We start from the raw sequence: 25,484 nt of genomic DNA on the forward strand, positions 1-25,484 counted from the left end.
TTTGTACCTGTCGAATTATGACGTCATAATGGAGGCACCTATGACATCATCATTAACATATTATTCCCCATGGAGAGTCTATCTATAATTCCAGTAATCTCTGTTTGTACGTTTGTACGTCTGTACGTCTGTACGTCTGTTTGTCTGTGACCGCTGTTTCTCGACAACCACGGGTCCGATATACTTTTAACTTGCCAGGTATATTGCTGGGGACCCGAGGATGTGCCTTTTCAAGGTTTCATATTAATCGGACAATTACTTACCGAGCTATGTCCAAAAAACGATTCAACCAATCAGAGAGCAGCGAACGATCGCGTGTGCCGAACGTGGAGGACACACTCTGCCTCGGATGGCACATTTGAGAGCGTATTCATTTATTTCACGTTTGCAAACTATGTTGGCGTTAAACTATGTTTTAAAACTAATAAAACCGAATTTGCGATTCATTCGCTTTCCTGCGCGTTTGTGCACGCGATGGCGATTTCTTTACCAAACTCCGGAAGCCGTTCGCTTTGGACCAAACCATTGCATGTAAATAGAGGGGGGGGGGATTGTCACCGTACTCGCAAGCCGTTCGCTTTGGACCAAACCATTTCATGTAAATAGAGGGGGGGGATATAATTTTAGATATAGATATAGTACGGGCAATGCCCTAGTTCTTTACAATGAGCCGTCTCAATTTTATCTATTCAGCGTTTTCGGAGATATAGAGGTGCAAAGTTTTTCGGTTTTTCCAAGATGACGGCCGAACCACATGACCTATGACGTCATAATTGTCATTTAAAAATTATACAGGTGGAGTTGCACCAATGGTGAAAATTTCCTGTCAATCGGACCAACGGTTGCAGAGAAAATCATATTTATTCTGTGCGAAAAAACAAACAGGAAGACGTCATGCGTAGCACGATACTTGCAAAATCTGCCCCCTCCCTCCCAAAGTTTTCCAATGATACAGCAAATTGTCCATTTCAAGAAGATTAAAATTTACAATCTTGATCAAAGCTCTGGTCAACAGGATGAAAAGTGACGATTTTTCAGATGGAAAATGATGATTTTGGAAGGTTGACCTTGAGTTGACCTTTGACCTCAAAAATAGTTAGTTTCCCTATTTAGTGACTCAATGTGCAAATGCTGTTCAATTTTCAAGTCAATCGGATGAAAATTGAGGATATTAAAAATTTGGCCTATGTTGACCTCAAAAATAGATGGCGGTTGAATTCAGTGACCATATATATAAATCCTCTTAGAAGTTCAAGTCAATCAAATGAAAATTGGTGATTTTAGAAATTTGGCCTATGTTTACCTTTTGGCCTATATTGACCTTTTGGCCTATGCTCACCTAAAATATAATTTGTGGTTGAATTCAGTGACCAGATATGCAAGTCCTCTTCAAATTTCAAGTCAATTGGATGAAAATTGAGGATTTTAGAAATTTGGCCTATGTTGACCATTTGGCCTATGTTGACCTCAAGAATACTTTGTGGTTGAATTCAGTGACCAGATATACAAGTACTCTTCAAATTTCAAGTCAATTGGATGAAAATTGAGGATTTTAGAAATTTAGCAAAGTTGGTGACCTTTGGCCTATGTTGACCTATTGACCCCAAAACAATAGGCTTCTTGCTTTTGACCAACTCTACCATTTGGTGAAGTTTCGTGAAGGTCGGTTGAAAATTGTGACCTGTAGGCCGGTGACAAACAGGCAGACAGAACCACAAACACAACCGACCAATATACTTGAAAAATCTTCGATTTTGCAAGTAACAAACAGACAAACGGACTCAAATGCAATACCCTCTCCTCTCCTGGATATAATATTGTTATGAATTTGGTAGAGCAACATCTAGAGCTAGGTAGATCTGAATAGGTAGGTATTCGGCTGTCGTGACAGGGACTCTACATGTAATAAGTTCTTGATGTTTAGGCGTTTGTCGGGGGAAGATGTATGATTGTGGATCTACCTGGAGGTTCGAGTGTTAAATAGTGAGGGATTAAAGGTAACGCCCCTGTGAGTTTCACCTAGTAGTCAAACCTTTGTCCATTATGGCACTGCAAACCACATAAACATTAGTTAGGTCCTTAGCGCAACATTAAATAATTCCTTTCCCTGACAATGACTTCGGAACAAATGGACAGGAAACCAGGCCAAAAACACCGCCACAATTGGCCGCCACCGTTTACACCTCCAAGGCCTACAAACCTCGCCTGGCACGTGTTATAACACAAGGACCGCGGGGTCGGGGACGGGAGAGTGGAGCGATGCCGCAGAGGGCGTGACCTGGGCGAGCCGGCGAGTTGGGAGGCTATTATTGGCTGAGGAGTGCGCCAATGTGACGTAATCGGCGAGAGATAGTTTTCGACGGTCGGACGCCATTTTGAGAGAGAGCAGTTGGCAGTTGGCACTGAGCAGTTGGCAGTTGGCACTCAGCAGTTGGCACTGAACAGTTGGACTTGGCTGCCAGCACTCCCGAAGAGAGTCGAGTCGAGTCAAGTGGAGTTCGTTTGCTTTGTGCAGCCCTGCGTTGGACCGGTGGAGCAAAGGAGCTCGTGGTGTGGGTGGGCCGTTGAACCGACGAGGCCTGGTGGCGCTTGGAGGCGGACGGAGAGGGCCGCGGGGCCGTGGAACTTGGAGTGAGGCGTGCCGCGGGACGAAAGGAGCCGGGTGTTGGACGGCGGTCACCAAGACGACAAGGACGAGATAAGGCCGTACCCGCGAATACACTTTGCATAAAACTAAAAGACGTGTTATTTTCGTATTCACCTCCCTCGTATCGTGTTTGATATCTGTTGTGTGTGGGATCCCAATTTAGGCTTATTCGAGTTATTAGTATTACCGGCGCGGGCTTTTTCACTGTCTTTACTTATAAATAATAAATCCTTATATTATTTTCTGTATATATCTGAACGCAGTTTTCCTGGGTGTTTCATTTTAATAGATAGGGCTGCGGAGCTTGCTGTGTCTGCCCTTCCGCGCGTTTAACTTTGTGTTGAGTTTGAATCCGCCATTGAGTTTTCGCCTCGGGAGTGTAAAGTCTCGCAATCGGCCATCCGTAACTGTGGTGTTAATCAAGGTTGCGTAACAATATTAACAGATAGCATTACGTAATTTTTGAATGGCCCCAACATTAGGGTTAAACGATCCTTGACCTTGTGACGAATCAGCTCGTTCTGATATAACTTTGGGGATAGTTACATGGTGAGAGGTGTCGAGTTAATTATTTAATAGCGCAATAAATGTGTGTTTCCCAATCGCGCTGCTCATCTTTTAAGAGTGCTTTAAATGTGCGTTTCCCAATCGGCCCGTTACCGGATTTTGTTGCAGGTTGTGAATACAGTGCGGTCATTCTTGTTTCATGTATAGGCTCGTTGAAGTGCTACAATACAGATGGAGCAGAACATAAGGGACAAGGAGAATGTATATGAAAGGGGAAACACCAACAAGCAGGAGCAGAGATTGCAGACGCTTGCCAGGACATGTTTGTGTGGTTTTGTCCTTTGTGTCCTCTGGGTGTTTTGGGGTCTTGGGTTATCCTGGTCTTTAAGAGTCTTTGGGGTATTGTGGGTCTTCGGGGTCTTTTGGGTCCTCTGTTTCTTTCGGACCTTCAGGGTCTTTATGGGTTTTCGGGGTATTTTGGGTCTTTAAAGTCGTTCAACAACCATTGATGGTAAACGGGTCATCTGGCTTAACATCCTGATGTATAGCACACACATTGACGCCTCCCCCTACATGTGAAACCACGATGACAGCTTTATAGTTTGGTCAAGATTAAAATCCAGGTGATACACTGATACAGCTCAGAGGCGAGTGTGCATACCTCTAGGGCCCAGGCTCTAAGCTGGATATAATTAACAAGAAAAAAGTTTCTCCATATTTTCATCTCGTAATTACAGCAATTCGAACTGCCAGGATCGCTTGTCCAGCACTAATTACCTTTTGCCAAACTTCGCTGTTCAAGGCTACTCTACGGAGTTTATTTCTGGCCTGACCGCAGGGTCCAAACTATGAGGACCTGACCCGCTATAGCTGTATATAATAACAACAAAAATGTTTTCAAACTTGTGTTTAATCACATATTGAAAAAGTAAAAAAATGACATGCCTTGCACTAATATTGTGTGTGTGTGTGTGTGTGTGTGTGTGTGTGTGTGTGTGTGTGTGTGTGTGTGTGTGTGTGTGTGTGTGTGTGTGTGTGTGTGTGTGTATTGTTGCGAATCTCGGGTTCGTCGACGTACTAAGGGGGGAATAAGCCCTGCTCCCCCTCAAACTCCGAGTCCACGAGGCCGCCACCCACACTCAGTGGTGGACGGATTGCTAAGCAATTCCAGCCGCCGAGCCCGTAGCTACGCGTGGAAGGGTTAACGGTCACGACCCGAGTACCTTCAACACACAGCTGTGAGAACGGGGACTGAACCTCGCACGAGTCACGCTGGTATTGAACGCCCGAGCGGTTGTGCATCGCGTAACTCGTGCCGTTAACACTATTGAACCCGATCGAGCGGTTTTAATTCGGGCAATGCTAGGCCAATGTTGAAAGGACGATGACAGCCAGGTTGGAAACAAACCACAGGATTTATTACAATGTACAGTTTCACAGAAAAAGGACACAGCGAAGAATCTTAACGGCCTTACCTACGTTCCCAGACAAGGGCCCTCAGATTCGTTCGGGGAAGGGAAGGAAGAGGGGAATGTGCACAAAGCGCGGCCGCTTTGTGCAGTTTGCCTGGACGGGCCCGTTGGGCGGATACCCCCAAGGATCACTCAAACCCGGGACACCACAGCCGGAGATGGTCGCGGCAGGGGCGTTGATCACGGATGTGCACGTAGCAGGAATCCGAGGAGCGTATCTCAGAGTCAGCGAGGCAGAGAGCCGGGGCAGAGAGAGCGTCTACATGCAGGGAGTCCAGGCAGAGAGAGAGCCGAGGCAGAGAGAGAGAGAGCAGGGGTTCGGGCCGGGTTTTATAGCCCCCCGACCCCCCCCCCCCCTTCCCCACTCAAACGTTCCACGGGCCTCCATTGGCCGCCTGAGGTCACGTGTTGTCACAGCCCCTTATTGGTCACCCTTGGCCACTCCCTTCAGCTCCCATTGGCTGTTCGCTGTTCTTCGGCCATGCCCTCCAGCTTCTCCCTCGGGCCTGCAATGCTTGTCCTAGGCCCATGACAAGGCACTTTAGGCTGCAATGAGGCCTACCATTATCCTGCCTGCCTCAACGCATACTAATACTGGGAAGGAGACTATACTTCACATTTAATAAGAAATAACTAACTAAGCGAGGCTACATGTTGTGGTGTAACTAACTGTGGGGGGGGGGGGGGGGGGGGGTGGTTGCCTTTATTTACAAAACCGCAACACGACCCCCCTCTCCGACCAGACTCGTCCCTAGTCGACCTCAGGCGGAACGACCAGTAGAGTCTGGTATTCAATTTTTACTCTTACATAGATGTAATCATAGATGTCATAAGTGTGACACATAGATGTAATCCCTCTAACATTTAACTCTAACCCATGTGTGCGACATAATTTACTCTAGGTATGTCTTTCTAATGTGTTGAGCAGCTATCTAACAGACTCACACCCACAACTGTTCGCGTATTTCCCGAATTTTTAAACTAAACACATAACCGGTGGGCAACATTCTTATATTTACATGCACAGAACTTAACCTTTATTTACACACACACTTTCGGGGTACAAAGGATATAAGGAGTCTTAAAGGGTCTTTAAAGGTCAAAGGGGTCTCAGCACTCCAAGTAGTGAAAAGGTACATTTCAATAGAAAGTAATAATTATGTAATTAATTAATAAATAGACGTATCATATATAACTACCGGAGAAGACACCAAAACTATGACACACACACACACACACACACACACACACACACACACACACACACACACACACACACACACACATCTCGTTTTTTCATTTCTGTTCCTCACAACACACACACACACACACACACACACACAATTAATTGTACAGTATCAGTTGTTCCTAAACTTAAATATAAATAATTTAAAGGATTGTTGTAAATGATGTTAATTTCACAACATCCCATATTCAACTTTATTTAAATTGGAAACCTCAAACATCGTTTCTCCACCTAAAGCAAGAACCTTAACCCGTAACCAATTGACTAGTTTCCCGACTGCATGGATCATCAGCGGGGCACCGTTCTTCCTCGAGGTTTCGATCCTTTCAGCCCAGGGCCTCTCCAAACGGCGGATCCACAACCTCGATCATGGATCCACATCAATAGATGGTACATCAGTAGATCCACAACCTCAGTTGCATCCAGGCAGTCAGTCAACCCATCAATGCACCAACATATTGCATCGCACATTTGCTACAGGTCAATAGGTAAACTATATTTGAGGTTTTACATGTAATTAATTCTTTAGTTTCTTTTAACTTGTAACATCTAGCCGTTACTGTACAATTAATTATATTGTTTGTGGTTTTCATGCTTTGAAATGTAGTTGAACAAACATAAAATATCATATAAATGTAGTTTAACAAACACAGTAAAATCACATCAACAAAGAATAAACATATAAATATATGAGAAACAGTATAGTGGATTTTCCACCAAAAGATAATGACAAATCATTCACACACACACACACGCACACACACACACACACACACACACACACACACACACACACACACACACACACACACACACACCTCATCCATTTCTCGGAGATATCAATCTTACAGGGGTGTGTTCAGTTACCAAGCAGCTTTCGAGCGCTTGTCAAACGAGCCATTTCTTATTATCGGTTTTGCATGGAGTGCTTGCTTGAGTGCTTAAGCCGCTTGGCGAGCGACAAGAAACCGAGTAACTGAACACACCCCTGGTAATAGACCACACTCCTTGTAACTGAACACACCCCTGGTACTGGAACACACCACAGAGCCCGAGGAATACTGAATTAGGCTGCAGGTTCAAGTTCCGAATCGTGTTCAAAATAAAAGTTTCAATTCAAATGAAGTTTTTCCTCGATCATAAACTGAAGTTTGTGCACAGAAGTGAATCAACTGCTGAACCCCACTGTTCGCTTCGCATATGCGGGGAAATAACAGTGATGGGGTCGAGGGGACAAATCTCATGTAATTAATAAATATGAAATAAATATTGTTTAAAATCTCATGTAATGAATAAATATGAAATATATTGTTATGGATTTGAGAATTGTGTTTTTTTGTGTGTTGTAAAATATCACCCTCCTTCCTCCATTCAGTGTATAAAGGTCAAAGGTCGTGCCCGTAGTTATTCCGTATACAATCACGTAGCCAATCATAGATTTCCTTTGTTCAGTAGTTATCTCCTTATTATGTGTATTAGGTTAAGGCTGTGTCGTCCATTAATTAATACTGCATTGCACCGAAGTGGAATAAGGTAGATTCCCTGCACATCCCCCCTTTCGTCAATTGCCAACTGCATTGGGCGGTTTGCTGCATTCTGCTGCTGCTGTGGGTTGTGGTGTTTTCGCTGCAAGACTCCATTAGCCACGAGGTCATCTCGGAGCAGAAGGTGGGAGGAGTCGGCCCAGCGCCGGGAACAAGGCGTGGCCTTGCCAACGCCTCCTCTAAGGGCGGGATCGGTGAGCCCTCGCGACCAATCAGGGCCGAGGCGAGCTCACCGATGGGCGTGTCCTGGAGGCCGGCGGCTTGATCGCCCGAGGCGATATATAAACGCGCGCGGAAGCCTTTGCCAGAAGTTTTCAAGAGAGTTGAAGAGAGTTCAAAAGAGTTCAAGAGAGTTCAAGAGAGTTCAAGAGAGTCCAAGGAGTCCTGAGAGCAAGTATTGAAAGAGAGTCCAAGGAGTCCTGAGAGCAAGCATTGAGAGAGAGTCCTGAGAGCAAGCAAGAGGAGTACCACGAGCAGTACCACGCAGCTTTGACTCCACCAAGCAGCGTTGGCTCCACCAGGCAGCTTTAACTCGACCGGCGGAGCTCGTCCCGCGGCAGCTCGCACGACCGCAGCTTGGGCGTTGACGGCGGTGCCGACCGTGGCCGTGGAGGAACGGAGCTGCCGCTCCCGGCCCGACCGTGACCCAGTTCCAGTGGACCTCCCTCTCCCTCCAGCCATCCACCTCATGCATTCGTTCCTATCATCATCCCCCGTGTAAGTCTGATTGTTCGTCCGTCTTCTGTGTTGTCCTGGGGTTGTAGGTAAGACTGCCATATGTAAGCTAGCGTTGCACTGTGTCCTTCTGGTCCGTCCCTCTTTCTGCCATTATTTTGTTATCCTTCCTTCTTCCTTGGTTTCTTTTGGTTGTAAATAGTAGTAATAAATCATATTCGTATTTCCTACCTTTTGTCTTCTTCTGCTTCTTCTTCACATCCGTCGTCTTTGTCTTTTCCCCATTGAAAACCTGTGGCACGATTTGGTCAACGTTCAAGGATCGGGTCTAGTATCTGTTAATAGTTCGTGCCACGGTTGCTAAAACCGCTCGGCAATTAACAGTACGAACGGGGCTGTGCACCTACCTCTCCGGGGGTAGCTGTGCAGTGTCAGGGACCACGTCGGTCAGTTATAGAAGAGGGGATTAATCCCCCCTCTAAGGGGAACAGAGGCCGACGTTGGGTTCCGCAGCATTTGGTGTCGGGAGCGAGATTCGGACCTGAAGCGCTTAGCGCGCTCAAATTACGAGTGGCCCAAAAATTGTATTTTATAACATCCTAAATTTAAAATCGTGCCATGGATGGTCAAGGCGACGGGATGCCGGTGGGGGAAGTAGAGGGTGTAGAGTTGACCCAGGACCTCAGGGAAATGTATGTGGGAGAAATGGAGGAGGAGAACAATGAGGAGGTGGTTGAGGAGGTATCAGGCGCACAAAATGGCGCCCTCGCGCACGTGGTGGCAGAGGCACAAAATGGCGGCGCTGCAGTAGCTGCGCCCGTGGCGCAAGTGGGAGGGATAGACATGCAAGCCCTCATTGCGCAGCTGTAGGCCGCCGTGCAAATGGGGATGGGGGAACAATTGGAACGAATGGGAAACCAACTTGTGGGATTGAGGGCTGACAGGGAGAAAATGGAAAACAGAATGAGGACTAATAGTGAGCGATTGGGGGGCTATAATTGTAGCTATGGGGGGCCAAATTGGAGCAATGGGGGACCAAATGGGGGCAATGAGGGACGAAGCGAGGGGTACCGGTGAGCAATTGAGAGACGGGTTGGGTAGTCTAGAACAAAGGATGGGGGAGCGATTAGAAAATCAAATCGGGGGCTAGAAGCTAAATTTGAGGGTTTAGACAATAAGTTTAAGGGGTTAGACAACGGGATAAAAGGGGTGAAGAATGGGTTAACGGGGCTAGAAGCCAGGATGGAAGACAAATTGCGGGAAAGAGGGGAGCAATCCGCCCGGGAAATCAAACGGATGGGGAACCAGATAGAGGAGGTGAAAATCGGGTTGGAAGGTAAACTGGATGCTCAGAGGGATGAATTGGAACAGATGAAGGTGGCATCTACTAAAGAGATGGGAGAAATGGGGGAGGAGATCAGACGAGGTGTGGGCGAGGATGTCTCAGGGGTACGCGAGGAGGTGAAGCGAGGTGAGAAGCGTATGGAGAAAGAGGTGAGAAATGGGACGGCAAAGTTACAAGGTGGCATAGAGGAGTTGACGCAGGGGGTGGGACAGCTGACAGTGGGACAAAGGGAGTTGAAGGAACAGGTACAAAAGAATACGGCTGTGATCGAGGGGTTGAAGGCGACCCAGAAGGAAATAAAGAGGGACGTAGCCGTCATTAAGAGGGAATGTCAGATGGTACGTGAGGGACTGACAACGAGGTTGGACGAGGTGACAGAGGCAATGGAGACGAAGGACCGGGAGGTGAGGACGCACATAGAGACGGTCAAGGTGGCATTAGAGGAAGAAATCGAGGGGGCGCACCGGGAAATGAAGGAGGTAAAGGAAAAATTAGAGGAAGTGGAAGAGGGGGTGAGTGAAATTAAGAAGAGACGGAGGGAAACTAAGAAGGAGATAAAGGAGGAAGTGATGGAATATGTACAAGGTCTGTGTTCAAATCATGATGATGTGCTCACTAACCAACTAAAGAGTTTGCAGGTGGCGGAGGAGGAACGGAGACGAGGTGCCAAGGTGAGTGGCGATATACTCGGAAATGTATATGGTGCGAGGGGAGATTCAGTCAGCTTGGGGGTTGGTTTGGACCCGGGTGTTCGTGAGAGGCCGCTGGTGAAGTGTACGACAGGTACAGAGTGTGAAGGAGGAGGTGTGCGAGGATGTCCGACTATGGGGTGTGTGAGGAAAAAGTGCGCGCCGAGGAGTGAGTGTGCTGTCGAGAGTGAGTTGGTCGTAGCGCGTGTGCGGGGGGGGGGGGGGGCACATGGAAGCGCGTGATGGGGAGTGTTACAGGGGATGTAACGGAAGAGTGTACACCTGTGGTGAGAGTTACGGAGGACGTAACAGGAGAGTGTGCGCAAGGGGATGCACGGGAGAGGTGTGTAACAGAGGAGTGCGTGAGTACAGAGTGCGCTGTCAAGAGTAAGGGTGAATGCGCGACCGAGTGTAGTGGTGAGAGTCGTGCGAGTGACACGGAGCACGAGTTAGTTGTAGCAGGTGAGAGAGAATGCACACCTGGAATGGAAGGAGATACACCTGGAATGAAAGGTTGCACACCTGGAATGGTCGAGCGCGTGTGGGAATGCACACTTGAGTTGGTAGTAAAGCACGTGATTGGGTGTGCAAGTGAGTGCACACCCGTGGTTGTCACCGGGGAGGGGGCGCGAAGAGGTGTGTTGGTGAGGTGTGCGAACGACGAGTGTGTGCTAAGGTGTGCGGTGGTCAGGTGTGTGACAAAGTCTGTGAGCGGAATGAGTGTACCTGGGGGGTGTGTCAGAAAAAGTGCAATGACGAAGAGCATGGAAACGGCTGGATGTGTGAGCAAGGAACGGAACGCGGGGTGTGAGCATGCAAGTGGAGCATCGACGCTAACCGGGTTAGCGGTTAGATCGACATTTAGCCGAAGCGGGCCCTCGGTTCGTGCCGGGCTTCGTGTGCAGCGGGGACCAGCGGGGATCGTAACCACGGCGGTTTCGAAAGAACCGCCGTACGCAATCCACGCCAGGCCGCGCTCTGAACGGCCGCGTCCGAGCTCCGCTCAGTGGATCGGGCGGCCTGGTAGGAAGGGTCAGCATGGCGACCCCTTGTGGTTGAGGCGTTCCGGCAGGGCGAGATTGGGTCATCAGGCGGGAGACCGAAAGGCTCTGCGCCGAGGTGGACCTTGGGATCTCGGCCTGAGCGAACCCCCTTCCCTGCACCGAATGCCGGATGAATCCAACCGCCGGCAACGAACCACCCACATTCATGGCTCGACTTGGCAAAGCCAGGTTCTGAGCATGAATTGGCGCACCGAGAGGCTCAAGTGAGTAGACGTGTGATGATGATAGTATTTTGGACCCGAAATTGAAAAGCAAAATTTGATGATTGGCAGATTGATGATTGGTAGAATGATTGGCAGATGATTGGCAAATTGTTGATCGGTTGCAATTGGAAGAGCCAAATTGGTAGTGAGAGATGCCCGATGTGGTGGGATGGCAACTCTGCCATCCCTCACCAGGGGGCAAAGGAGCAATAGCTATGGGGTTTGGCAGTGAAAACTAGCCCGGGAGGGTTAGGATAAAATGATAGGGATCTAGAGAAGATGACCATAAGTAACTGTAAGTTTAAGTAGCAACAGTGGACAGGTAGTGGGGACATAGAGAGGGTAGTTGATGATAATGACGAGGGAGCGCAATAATGTAAGGGGCGACGGGGAAGCGCAAGTTTTAGAGGGAAACCAGGTAGATCAGATGATGCCGTGTGTTTGAGAATCGGAAGTGTATTGTGAAAAGTGAGTGAGGAATAATTGTGATTGCACAGGTGTGCAACTGAACAGGTGTGTGGAACAGTGTATGAGTGAGTGATGGTGATGTGTGTTGTGTTGACCAAATGGTCCAGGGAGGAAAGAGGGTGCAGGAAGCACCAGTAGGAGTGATTGCACAGGTGTGCAACTACAGGTGAGCATGGTTGTATGGAGAATGGTTGTGTGGAATATATGGAGTATGGAATGGATGGTCGTGGAGTGAGTGTGTTGGAAACTGTGGAGTGGCGTGGATGGTGCGAAGGTGTGGATGGGGGAAAGGAGGATGGACCCCATCACGAATACCCGGGGAGGGTAGTTTAAGAGTTAGGTAGAGGGTGTAGGTAAATTGTAGTTGGATATTGGCATCTGTGGTGCGTGTGGAAGAATGGTGTTTGGATGGGTGCATTAGTGACGTGGAAATGGCTGGGCATGTGGCCTGTTAGTGTGTGTAGTTGGTTGAGCACTCCGCCACAGTTAGGATGTCGGCCAGGTGAGGCCGCAGGTGGGCTCTGGGAGCCGGTAGGGTTGTTGTGGATGGGGCCCGAGGATCCGGAGGACAGACCAGGGTAGCCCAGTGCCAGAGAGGGCACCGAGTGGGGTAAGCGCCAAGGAGGGCCTTCCCCAGTTAGATAGGTTCGGTTGAGGAGCAGGTAGGCTCAGAGGCAACTGCAGTGGTGGAGGTGTGCAGGTGGGTAGACCTGCTGGGAGAGCTACACGACTCAGCCCGGAAATTGTGCAAGGGCACAGGGAGTTGAACCGGGGGAGTGAGACCCCAAATTGATGAAGCACCACAGTTTGGACAATGGGAATTTGGTTATTAAAACCGCATAGAGTACGTTGGCCAATGGTTTGGCAGGGAAAGACCCCGGGTAGTGTAAAGCGTGTTAATGTAATTTAGAAGATAGTTAGGATTAAGAATCTCCTCGCACCATCTGCATCCACTCACCTGAGGTAACGACGGTGCTCCACACCATGCCATGGTTTGTTTTTTTTTTTTTTTTGGTGCAAATGTTTGAAATGTGAGACGCATCATGACGTGGGTGTGACATTGTGCTTTGTTGTTCCATCTCTCCCTCCTTATGAGGATTGATGATGAATTGGGTGATGGCAAATTTTGGTTAGAGGGATTGTGGGGACGAATTTGGTATTAGGGGAAATATGGGGAAGACGTGACAGTAGTGACGAATTTGTAAATGTGTAGGTTTTTGTAAATACGGGGAGGTGCAAGGGGGGGTAGTGTAGGTCACATGTGGGGGGCGTACGGTAGGGACGAGCTTTCTCACTTCGCTCTCCGTACGCACCTCGTCCTGCATTACCTTGTTTGATGTGTACCCTTGTGACCTTACCCCTCGCTCACCTGTCTTCTTCCCCCCACCCCCTTGTCTCCCACCCGAGGACTGTGCGCCACTGGGCGCCGAGGGTAGCGTGCGGGAGTCCGCCATTGTGAGCCCGAAACTCCCGCAACCAGCTGTCTGCATCGATGCACCACTTATGGACCACATGTCTGTGGCTGAGCACCACTGATGGAACCGGCCATGATGGCCCGAGATCTTGCTGGCGGACCTTGGTCACAGGGCACCTATGCCACACAGGTGAACCACCCCTAGTCGGCCCTGTGGGCCATAGATAAAGAACAATGGACACGTTTTGTGCATATCATTTTATTATTGCAAATAGGCCGCCAGCAAAGAAGAATGACAACATCTGGAAGAACGACAATGGCCAGCAGAGGGAGCCGAAGAGGAAGACCAGCACCAGGGGTTTGTGGGTTTATTTTTATTATGAACTGTGGTGACTGTGCACCGATTGGTGCTTAATGGAGTTTTGGTGCCTTGGTGCGTTTTTGGTGCTTTCTGGTGCGTCGATGCAGCACAGGCTCTCTCCCCCCTCCCCCAAAAAGAACAATCACAGGTCCTGGGTTGCGTTTTGTAAATACAAGTAGAGTAACTGTAAATAATGCTCCCCCATCGTTCATGTTGTAGTTGAAGACAATTCAGCAATTCGGTTAGCTGTGGGCGTGAGTCTGTTAGGCAGGGTGCAATGCAGCAGCGGGACATACTTATTTGTGTTTTAAAAGTGTCGCACTCAGGGTCAGGTTAAACGTAGAGGGAACTACACCTACGTGCCACACTAAAGGTAAAAGTAATAGGCCCGGGACGTGCCTAAGAGGAGGAGGGTGCAGTGTTATGGATTTGAGAATTGTGTTTTTTTGTGTGTTGTAAAATATCACCCTCCTTCCTCCATTCAGTGTATAAAGGTCAAAGGTCGTGTCCGTAGTTATTCCAAATACAATCACGTAGCCAATCATAGATTTCCTTTGTTCAGTAGTTATCTCCTTATTATGTGTATTAGGTTAAGGCTGTGTCGTCCATTAATTAATACTGCATTGCACCGAAGTGGAAGAAGGTAGATTCCCTGCACATCCCCCCTTTCGTCAATTGCCAACTGCATTGGGCGGTTTGCTGCATTCTGCTGCTGCTGTGGGTTGTGGTGTTTTCGCTGCAAGACTCCATTAGCCACGAGGTCATCTCGGAGCAGAAGGTGGGAGGAGTCGGCCCAGCGCCGGGAACAAGGCGTGGTCTTGCCAACGCCTCCTCTAATGGCAGGATCGGTGAGCCCTCGCGACCAATCAGGGCCGAGGCGAACTCACCGATGGGCGTGTCCTGGAGGCCGGTGGATTGATCGCCCGAGGCGATATATAAACGCGCGCGGAAGCCTTTGCCAGAAGTTTTCAAGAGAGTTGAAGAGAGTTGAAGAGAGTTCAAGAGAGTTCAAGAGAGTCCAAGGAGTCCTGAGAGCAAGCATTGAAAGAGAGTCCAAGGAGTCCTGAGAGCAAGCATTGAAAGAGAGTCCAAGGAGTCCTGAGAGCAAGCATTGAGAGAGAGTCCTGAGAGCAAGCAAGAGGAGTACCATGAGCAGTACCACGCAGCTTTGACTCCACCAAGCAGCGTTGGCTCCACCAGGCAGCTTTAACTCGACCGGCGGAGCTCGTCCCACGGCAGCTCGCACGACCGCAGCTTGGGCGTTGAGGGCGGTGCCGACCATGGCCACGGAGGAACGGAGCTGCCGCTCCCGGCCCGACCGTGACCCAGTTCCAGTGGACCTCCCTCTCCCTCCAGCCATCCACCTCCTGCATTCGTTCCTATCATCATCCCCCGTGTAAGTCTGATTGTTCGTCCGTCTTCTGTGTTGTCCTGGGGTTGTAGGTAAGACTGCCACAGGTAAGCGAGCGTTGCACTGTGTCCTTCTGGTCCGTCCCTCTTTCTGCCATTATTTTATTATCCTTCCTTCTTCCTTGGTTTCCTTTGGTTGTAAATAGTAGTAATAAATCATATTCATATTTCCTACCTTTTGTCTTCTTCTTCTTCTTCTTCACATCCATCGTCTTTGTCTTTTCCCCATTGAAAACCTGTGGCATGATTTGGCCAACGTTCAAGGATCGGGTCTAGTATCTGTTAATAGTTCGTGCCGCGGTTGCTAAAACCGCTCGGCAATTAACATCTGTCCGCGGTACGAACGGGGCTGTGCACCTATCTTTCCGGGGGTAGCTGTGCAGTGTCAGGGACCACGTCGGTCAGTTATAGAAGAGGGGATTAATCCCCCCTCTAAGGGGAACAGAGGCCGACGTTGGGTTCCACAGCAATATATTGTTCAAAATCTCATGCAATTAATAAATATGAAATAAATATTGTTTAAAATCTCATGTAATGAATAAATATGAAATAAATATTGTTTAAAATCGCATGTAATGAATAAATATGAAATAATTATTGTTTAAAATCGCATGTAATGAATAAATATGAAATAAATATTGTTTAAAATCTCATGTAATGAATAAATATGAATTAAATATTGTTTAAAATCGCATGTAATGAATAAATATGAAATAAATATTGTTTAAAATCTCATGTAATGAATAAATATGAATTAAATATTGTTTAAAATCACATGTAATGAATAAATATGAAATAATATTTTTTTAAATCACATGTAATGAATAAATATGAAATAAATATTGTCTAAAATCTCATGTAATGAATAAATATGAAATAAATATTGTTAAAAATCTCATGTAATGAATAAATATGAAATATATATTGTTCAAAATCTCATGCAATTAATAAATATGAAATAAATATTGTTTAAAATCTCATGTAATGAATAAATATGAAATATATATTGTTCAAAATCTCATGCAATTAATAAATATGAAATAAATATTGTTTAAAATCTCATGCAATTAATAAATATGAAATAAATATTGTTTAAAATCTCATGTAATGAATAAATATGAAATATATATTGTTCAAAATCTCATGCAATTAATAAATATGAAATAAATATTGTTTAAAATCTAATGTAATGAATAAATATGAAATAATATTTTTTTAAATCACATGTAATGAATAAATATGAAATAAATATTGTCTAAAATCTCATGTAATGAATAAATATGAAATAAATATTGTTTAAAATCTCATGTAATGAATAAATATGAAATAATATTGTTTAAAATCGCATGTAATGAATAAATATGAAATAAATATTGTTTAAAATCTCATGTAATGAATAAATATGAAATAAATATTGTTTAAAATCTCATGTAATGAATAAATATGAAATAAATATTGTTTAAAATCTCATGAAATGAATAAATATGAAATAAATATTGTTAAAAATCTCATGAAATGAATAAATATGAAATAATATTGTTTAAAATCTCATGTAATGAATAAATATGAAATAAATATTGTTTAAAATCTCATGTAATGAATAAATATGAAATAAATATTGTCTAAAATCGCATGTAATGAATAAATATGAAATAAATATTGTTTAAAATCTCATGTAATGAATAAATATGAAATAATATTGTTTAAAATCGCATGTAATGAATGAATATGAAATAAATATTGTTTAAAATCGCATGTAATGAATAAATATGAAATAAATATTGTTTAAAATCTCATGTAATGAATAAATATGAAATAAATATTGTTTAAATTGCAGGTAATGAATAAATATGAAATAATATTGTTTAAAATCTCATGTAATTAATAAATATGAAATATATATTGCTTAAAATCTCATGTAATGAATAAATATGAAATAAATATTGTTTAAAATCGCATGTAATGAATAAATATGAAATAAATGTTGTTTAAAATCACATGTAATGAATAAATATGAAATAAATGTTGTTTAAAATCGCATGTAATTAATAAATATGAAATAAATATTGTTTAAAATCTCATGTAATTAATAAATATGAAATAAATATTGTTTAAAATCTCATGTAATTAATAAATATGAAATAAATATTGTTTAAAATCTCATCAAATGAATAAATATGAAATAAATATTGTTTAAAATCTCATGTAATGAATAAATATGAAATAAATATTGTTTAAAATCTCATGTAATGAATAAATATGAAATAAATATTGTCTAAAATCGCATGTAATGAATAAATATGAAATAAATATTGTTTAAAATCTCATGTAATGAATAAATATGAAATAATATTGTTTAAAATCGCATGTAATGAATGAATATGAAATAAATATTGTTTAAAATCGCATGTAATGAATAAATATGAAATAAATATTGTTTAAAATCTCATGGAATGAATAAATATGAAATAAATATTGTTTAAATTGCAGGTAATGAATAAATATGAAATAATATTGTTTAAAATCTCATGTAATTAATAAATATGAAATATATATTGCTTAAAATCTCATGTAATGAATAAATATGAAATAAATATTGTTTAAAATCGCATGTAATGAATAAATATTAAATAAATGTTGTTTAAAATCACATGTAATGAATAAATATGAAATAAATGTTGTTTAAAATCGCATGTAATTAATAAATATGAAATAAATATTGTTTAAAATCTCATGTAATTAATAAATATGAAATAAATATTGTTTAAAATCTCATGTAATTAATAAATATGAAATAAATATTGTTTAAAATCTCATCAAATGAATAAATATGAAATAAATATTGTTTAAAATCTCATGTAATGAATAAATATGAAATAAATATTGTTTAAAATCTCATGTAATGAATAAATATGAAATAAATATTGTTTAAAATCTCATGTAATGAATAAATATGAAATAAATATTGTTTAAAATCTCATGTAATGAATAAATATGAAATAAATATTGTTTAAAATCTCATGTAATGAATAAATATGAAATAAATATTGTTTAAAATCTCATGTAATTAATAAATATGAAATATATATTGCTTAAAATCTCATGTAATGAATAAATATGAAATAAATATTGTTTAAAATCGCTTGTAATGAATAAATATGAAATAAATATTGTTTAAAATCTCATGTAATGAATAAATATGAAATAAATATTGTTTGAAATCTCATGTAATGAATAAATATGAAATAAATATTGTTTGAAATGTCATGTAATGAATAAATATGAAATAAATATTGTTTAAAATCTCATGTAATGAATAAATATGAAATAAATATTGTTTAAAATCTCATGTAATGAATAAATATGAAATAAATATTGTTTAAAATCTCATGTAATGAATAAATATGAAATAAATATTGTTTAAAATCTCATGTAATGAATAAATATGAAATAAATATTGTTTAAAATCTCATGTAATGAATAAATATGAAATAAATATTGTTTAAAATCTCATGTAATGAATAAATATGAAATAAATATTGTTTAAAATCACATGTAATGAATAAATATGAAATAAATATTGTTTAAAATCACATGTAATGAATAAATATGAAATAATATTGTTTGAAATCTCATGCAATTAATAAATACTAGGGCATGCCCGTACTATATATATATCTAAAATTATATCCCCCCCCCTCTATTGACATGAAATGGTTTGGTCCAAAGCGAACGGCTTGCGAGTACGGTGACAATCCCCCCCCTCTATTTACATGAAATGGTTTGGTCCAAAGCGAACGGCTTGCGAGTACGGTGTTTTTTATCGGACCCGTGGAATTATAGATAGTAGTTGTAATTAGTTTTAAAACATAGTTTAACGGCAACATAGTTTGCCGACGGGAAATAAATGAATACGCTCTCAAATGTGCCATCCGAGGCAGAGTCTGTTCGCCACGTTCGGCACACGTGATAGCTCGCTGCTCTCTGATTGGTTGAATCGTTTTTTGGACATAGCTCGGTAACTACTTCTGCGATTAATTTAAAACCTTGAAAAGGCACATCCTCGGGTCCCCAGCAATATACCTGGCAAGTTTCAAGTATATCGGACCGGTAGTTGTCGAGAAACAGCGGTCACAGACATACAAACATACAAACATACAAACAAACATACACACAGAGATTAGTGGAATTATAGATAGATGAAATAAATATTGTTGAAAATCTCATGCAATTAATAAATATGAAATAAATATTGTTGAAAATCTCATTCAATTAATAAATATGAAATAAATATTGTTTAAAATCTCATGTAATGAATAAATATGAAATAAATATTGTTTAAAATCTCATGTAATGAATAAATATGAAATAAATATTGTTTAAAATCTCATGTAATGAATAAATATGAAATAAGTATTGTTTAAAATCTCATGTAATGAATAAATATGAAATAAATATTGTTTAAAATCTCATGTAATGAATAAATATGAAATAAATATTGTTTAAAATCTCATGTAATGAATAAATATGAAATAAATATATTTTTAAATCTCATATAATGAATAAATATGAAATAAATATTGTTTAAAATCTCATGTAATTAATAAATAATAGCAACGGTACCCGCCCTATGGGCGGGGCTTCAATTGGGAAGCCCAAATGAAAAGGCAAAATATCGGAAATTGAAGGCTTTTTTATTTTAAACGATTTATATAAACATCCGTTAAATCATATCACACGCAAATCATCAAAATCTAAACAGTATTTGTAGAATTTCAAAAAAAGCCACATCACTGTTCATATCGGGAAATATTGTTCCATCGTGGTTCAAGTTTGGGCAATGGGCTCTCCACTATCCGATGTGTTCACGGTTTGAATTACGTAATGTAACGTTTGTGACGATGTTTTCATTGTGACGATGTTTGTGTTCAAGGTAGTGTTTGATGTGACGGTGTGAACGTAATTTCGTAATGTTTTTCGTTTTTATTTTCGTAATCGTTTAATGAACGTTTAATGTTTATGAACGTTTTGTGGGGTTACCCCATTGGGACATAATCTACAAGCACGGGTCCAGGGGGGCTATTGATGGTATGGGCGTGGCGTGTGCTCGGTGGTTTGAGCCACGCCCCCTTAAGAGGGTTTTGCTTGTCATAAAAGATGCATGAGTTTCGGTCGTGATTTAGTGCTGTTGGAATAAAGGAGCTTTGAACAGCTAAGAAGTGTCTCGCCCTCTCGTTGCCCGCAACTCCTACATTGGTGACCCCGTCTTGCTCTTGAACATGTTCGGAGCTGCAAATGAACATGGCGACAAGCGCAGTTTCGATTAAGCTGCCGGAGTTTTGGGAACGCCAAGCTGCCGTTTGGTTCACGCAGGCTGAGGCCCAGTTCGCCCTTCGGAGCATTTCTGCCGACGACACGAAGTATTATTATGTCGTGTCTGCGCTCAGTGGCTCCACTGCGACCAGGGTGGTGAGCCTTCGCCAGGATCCTCCGGAGGGCGGCAAGTACGAGACGCGAAAAGCGCTGCTGCTCGAAACCTTCGAACTCACTGAGGCTGAGCGCGCCCGCCAGCTTCTTTCTCTACCGGGCTGGGCGATTCAAAGCCGTCGGAGCTGATGGACCACATGTTGTCTCTCCTGGGCAGCCACCGGCCATGTTTCCTCTTCAGGGAGCTGTTCCTGCAGCAGCTGCCAGGACAGATACGGTCAGCCTTGGCCAACTCACCCGTTACGGATTTCCGCGCCCTGCCCAGAGAAGCAGACAAGTTTTTCTCCGCCAGACAGCAATGTAGTGCGGCTGCATTGGACCCCGGCCCCGTCGAGCCTGCGCCGCGGGCGAACACCGTGGCGGCCGCCATTACGGCCCAGTGGTGGAAGGCCCCAGGATTGTGCCATTACCACGCAAGGTTTGGGCCCAAGGCCACGGCATGCCGGCCACCCTGCAGCTTCAGCGAGTCAGGAAATAGGGTGGCCGGCGCTCGTTAACTGCCATGAGCGTCGGCCGTTCGGGCAGTTTGGTGTTCGTTTCGGACACCGACTCCGGACGTCGTTTCCTCTGCGACACAGGTGCCCAGGTGAACATTCTACCTGCGTCTGCATCGGACCGGGAGGCCGGGGGACACGGCCCCGCCCCGGTTTTTTTTCGAAGGTGGACCTCGTTTGTGGTTACAACCAGGTCCCCATCCGGCTGCAGGACATTCCTAAGACCGCGGTGATTACACCGTTCGGGCTTTTCGAATTCCTCCATATGCCTTTTGGGCTCAAGAACGCGGCCCATGCTTTCCAGCGCCTGATGGACAGCTTGTTGCTGGATTTGCCGTTTCTGTTCGTCTACCTGGACGATATTCTCATCGCCAGCGCTTCCAGGACGGAGCACATGCTTCACCTCCAAGCGCTCTTTGAATGCCTCAGTCAGCACGGCCTGATCATCAACCCGGCCAAGTGCTTGTTCGGAGTGGCCTCAATTGACTTTCTCAGCCACCGCATCACGAGAGAGGGGGCCGTCCCACTGCCGTCTAAAGTGGAGGTTGTGAAGGGTTTTCCGCGCCCCTCACCGTCAAGGCCTTGCAGGAGTTTTTGGGCATGGTGAACTTTTACCATCCTTTCGTGCCCCGGGCGGCCCAGCTGATGCGGCCCCTTTATGAGGCCCTCAAGGGCAAGCCTACCAAACGCGCCATTGACTGGACCGAGGAGATGGCAAAGACTTTCACGGACGCTAAACTGGCCCTCGCCAGCGCAACCATGCTGGCACATCCATCGCCCGATGCACCGATTGCTCTCACCACGGATGCTTCGGACTACACGGTTGGCGCCGTGCACGAGCAGTGGGTCAACGGGGCGTGGCAGCCGCTTGCTTTTTTTAGCCGGCAGCTCTGCCCTAACGAACGAAAGTACAGTACCTTCGATCAAGAGCTCCGAGGCCTCTACCTAGCTGTCCGACACTTCCGTTACCTGTTGGAAGCCCACCCGTTCACGGCGTTTGTGGACCACAAGCCACTTGTTTTTGCCATGGCCAAGGTCTCGGAGCCGTGGTCTGCCCGTCAACAACGCCAGCTCTCCTTCATTTCCGAGTTCACGACGGACAACCAACATGTTGCTGGGAAGGACAATACGGTCGCCGATTGTCTCTCCCGGTCCATAGCTAGCGCGGTTCACCTTGGCATTGACTATGCCCACATGGCGGCCGAACAGATCTCCGATCCGGATGTCCAGGCCTGCAGGTCGGCGGTCACGGGGCTTCGACTGTCCGATGTGCCGTTCGAGGACATGGGCACCACGCTACTGTGCGACGTATATTTGGGACAGCCTCGCCCCGTCGTACCCACCAGCTGGAGACGGCTAGTGTTCGAGGCCATCCACAGTCTTTCTCACCCGGGCAGGAAGGCGTCGCAAAAGTTAGTGGCGGCGAAGTTCGTTTGGCACGGGCTCAAGAAGGATGAGCGCAACTGGGCCAACACCTGCGTCGATTGCCAATGCTCAAAGGTGCATCGCCATACCCAGGCCCCATTGGCGCCATTCCCAGTGCCAGAGCGACGCTTTGACCATGTTAACGTGGACCTGGTGGGACCCCTCCCCCCCTCGCGGGGATTCACCAACCTCCTCACGATGATCGATAGGACCACCAGGTGGCCAGAGGCCGTCCCGCTCACATCTACAATGTCCGCCGATGTGGCCCGGGCGTCCATCGGCACTTGGGTTGCCCATTTTGGTGCTCCCTCGGACATCTCTTCAGACAGGGGGGGCCCCAGTTCACTTCAGAGCTCTGGGGTGCTGTTGCCCAGGGGCTTGGGGTAAAGCTCCATCGCACCACTGCTTATCATCCCCAGGCGAATGGATTGTGTGAGAGGTTCCATTGCTCTATGAAAGCTGCTCTCAGGGCCAGCCTCCGGGATGACAGTTGGGCCGACAGACTCCCGTGGGTCATGTTGGGCCTCAGGACAGCCCCTAAGGAAGACCTCCAGTCCTCATCCGCTGAGCTCCTCTATGGCCAGGCGCTGCGGGTTCCCGGGGAGTTCATGCCTGACGCCACAAGCCCCTGGTCCGCTGCCCGTCAGCGGTCGGTTCTCTGGGAGAATGCCAAGATATTTGCACCAGTACCCACATCTCAACATGGTTTGCCTCGGGCCCACGTCTCACCGGATCTACGTACAGCGGAGTACGTCTTTGTTCGCCAGGACGCACACCGGGGGCCACTTCGGCCGCCTTACGACGGGCCTTTCCGCTTTCTGGAGGCCGGGGATAAGTCCTTCGTGGTCGACATCGGCGGCAAACCGGACCACCTTTCGGTGGACCGCCTCAAGCCGGCTCACTTGGACCTAGGCCAGCCCCCTCGGTTGGCTCAACCCCCACGGCGGGGCAGCCCCCCGTCGGGTAAGTCCCCAGTTGGTCCGCCTACCGCCAAGCCGCTAACAGTCCCTGCTTGGGTCCTCAGTCGTTTCGGCAGGGTGGTTAAGGCCCCCCGAAAACTGACATTGCCTGTGCGTGTTAATTCTGGGGGGGCACATGTGGCCCGTGGGGGTTACCCCATTGGGACATAATCCACAAGCACGGGACCAGGGGGGCTATTGATGGTATGGGCGTGGCGTGTGCTCGGTGGTTGGATCCACACCCCCTTAAGAGGGTTTTGCTTGTTATAAAAGATGCATAAGTTCCGGTCGTGATTTAGTGCTGTTGGAATAAAGGAGCTTTGAACAGCTAAGAAGTGTCTCGCCCTCTCGTTGCCCGCAACTCCTACAGTTTAATGGGTGTAAAAATGAGCGTAATGATCATTAAATGAATGAATGAATGAATGTAATGAATAATTTGATGCGAAGCGAAAGACACCTCAGAGCTGTCACATTCACAATCGCTATGTCGTATGTACTCCCGATACGTGTTTCCTTTACGTATGTACTCCCTCCCGATAGGTATTGTTACGGGGTCCTCTACAATCTCCTGGTCTCAGTAGCCTCCGAACCCCGAGAGGAACCCCGGCAGAAAAATATCTTACCCTGTGTTGAAAATCAATAGTGGAACCACACCAATGATTATAAATGAACAAAATTGTATTAGAAATCACACACAGGAATAACGGGATAACAGATGGCCATAAAGAGTGCACTCTATATATATCTTATATAAAGTCAAGTAACTCACTGCTCTGCCAGCAAATGAACGGACACTCCTCAATGTCTCTATGACTTTTCCCAAGGTGAATGGGAGTCGCTCCAGCGGTCGATGGAACGAAATCCGGGCAAAGCCCGAATCTCGCTCTCCGGTCGATATCCGAAGCGTATACAGTGGGCAAGGGTGCTCTTCCCGCCAAACTGTACAACGGCGCCCTCCAGAGGTGCACCTTCACCGCTCCCTCAGCAAACCGCAACGTAATTGGAGACGAAGCGGTCGCACCCACTCATCCCCGACAGACGGTAGGATGTTGGGGGTGAAGATGACACGAAGCAAACGTTCACAGGTGTCTGAAGCACGGGGTTCAAAATGGCTGACGGCTCTGGCTTGAGCCGATGCGACGAGGCAAGGATTCGTCGGAATCTCAGCGCCCCAAATCTGTCTGCGCAGATTTCTCCACTCCAGCGAATATTCTTATCGCCGGATGTCCCTTCCAGGAACTCAAAATCCCCTCGCGGCTGTCGGTAAATCTGGCTCGTTACGGAGCGCTGACGTCACCCGTCCTCTCCAACTTGGTTCGCGCTGCTTCTTCCTCTTCACCTCATTGTCTTCTCGTTCGGTTTCCTGTATCATTTTAAGTTAACCTTTTTAACTTTTAATAACTGTTCATAAACAATAAACCTTGGGAAGACAATAATAGTACATAGAATCCGAAATCTTTCAAGTGGAGGAAAACCCCAATAACGGAAGTTACAAGTCCGTAACACTTCCCCCCCTCAAGAAAGTTTGAACACAGCAAAAACTTTCTTTGCATACAAACTCTTTAAACAAGCAAGTAAATTCCCAACCCAAATCATCAATTCCCGAGGGCAACAATATTCAACATTCCCCAAAAAATAAAGCAACAAAATTTCACACAACCCACAGAGATTTCCAAAGTTAATTCACTCCTGACAAAGCATCAGCAACGACATTGTCCCTGCCCTTTACGTGCTCAATTTCCAAGTTGGACTCCTGCAAAGCCAAACTCCATCTCATCACCCTCTGATTTTTACTTTCAGTTTCTTGTGAATGAAGGTTAAGGGGTGGTGATCAAAAATCCAAAGGCTAGCAAATCTATAGCACTTTTCCCGGGAGGCCGAGCTGAAGGCCAGGTTCCATGGTGGTTGGGTGGTGAGGCCTGGAAGTATTCCCTACATGGACGCCTTTAGTAACGTGGAGTTCACGGTTAGTCCGTGCAGGAACGTTTACTACATGGACGCCTTTATGAACGTGGCGTTCACAGTTAATCCGTGTAGGAATTTTTGCTCGGCTACTCCGCAGCATTCAGTGCTT

Source organism: Myxine glutinosa, chromosome 5, assembly GCF_964187855.1.
Source record: "Myxine glutinosa chromosome 5, kmMyxGlut1.1, whole genome shotgun sequence".
NCBI classification, from domain to species: domain Eukaryota; kingdom Metazoa; phylum Chordata; class Myxini; order Myxiniformes; family Myxinidae; genus Myxine; species Myxine glutinosa.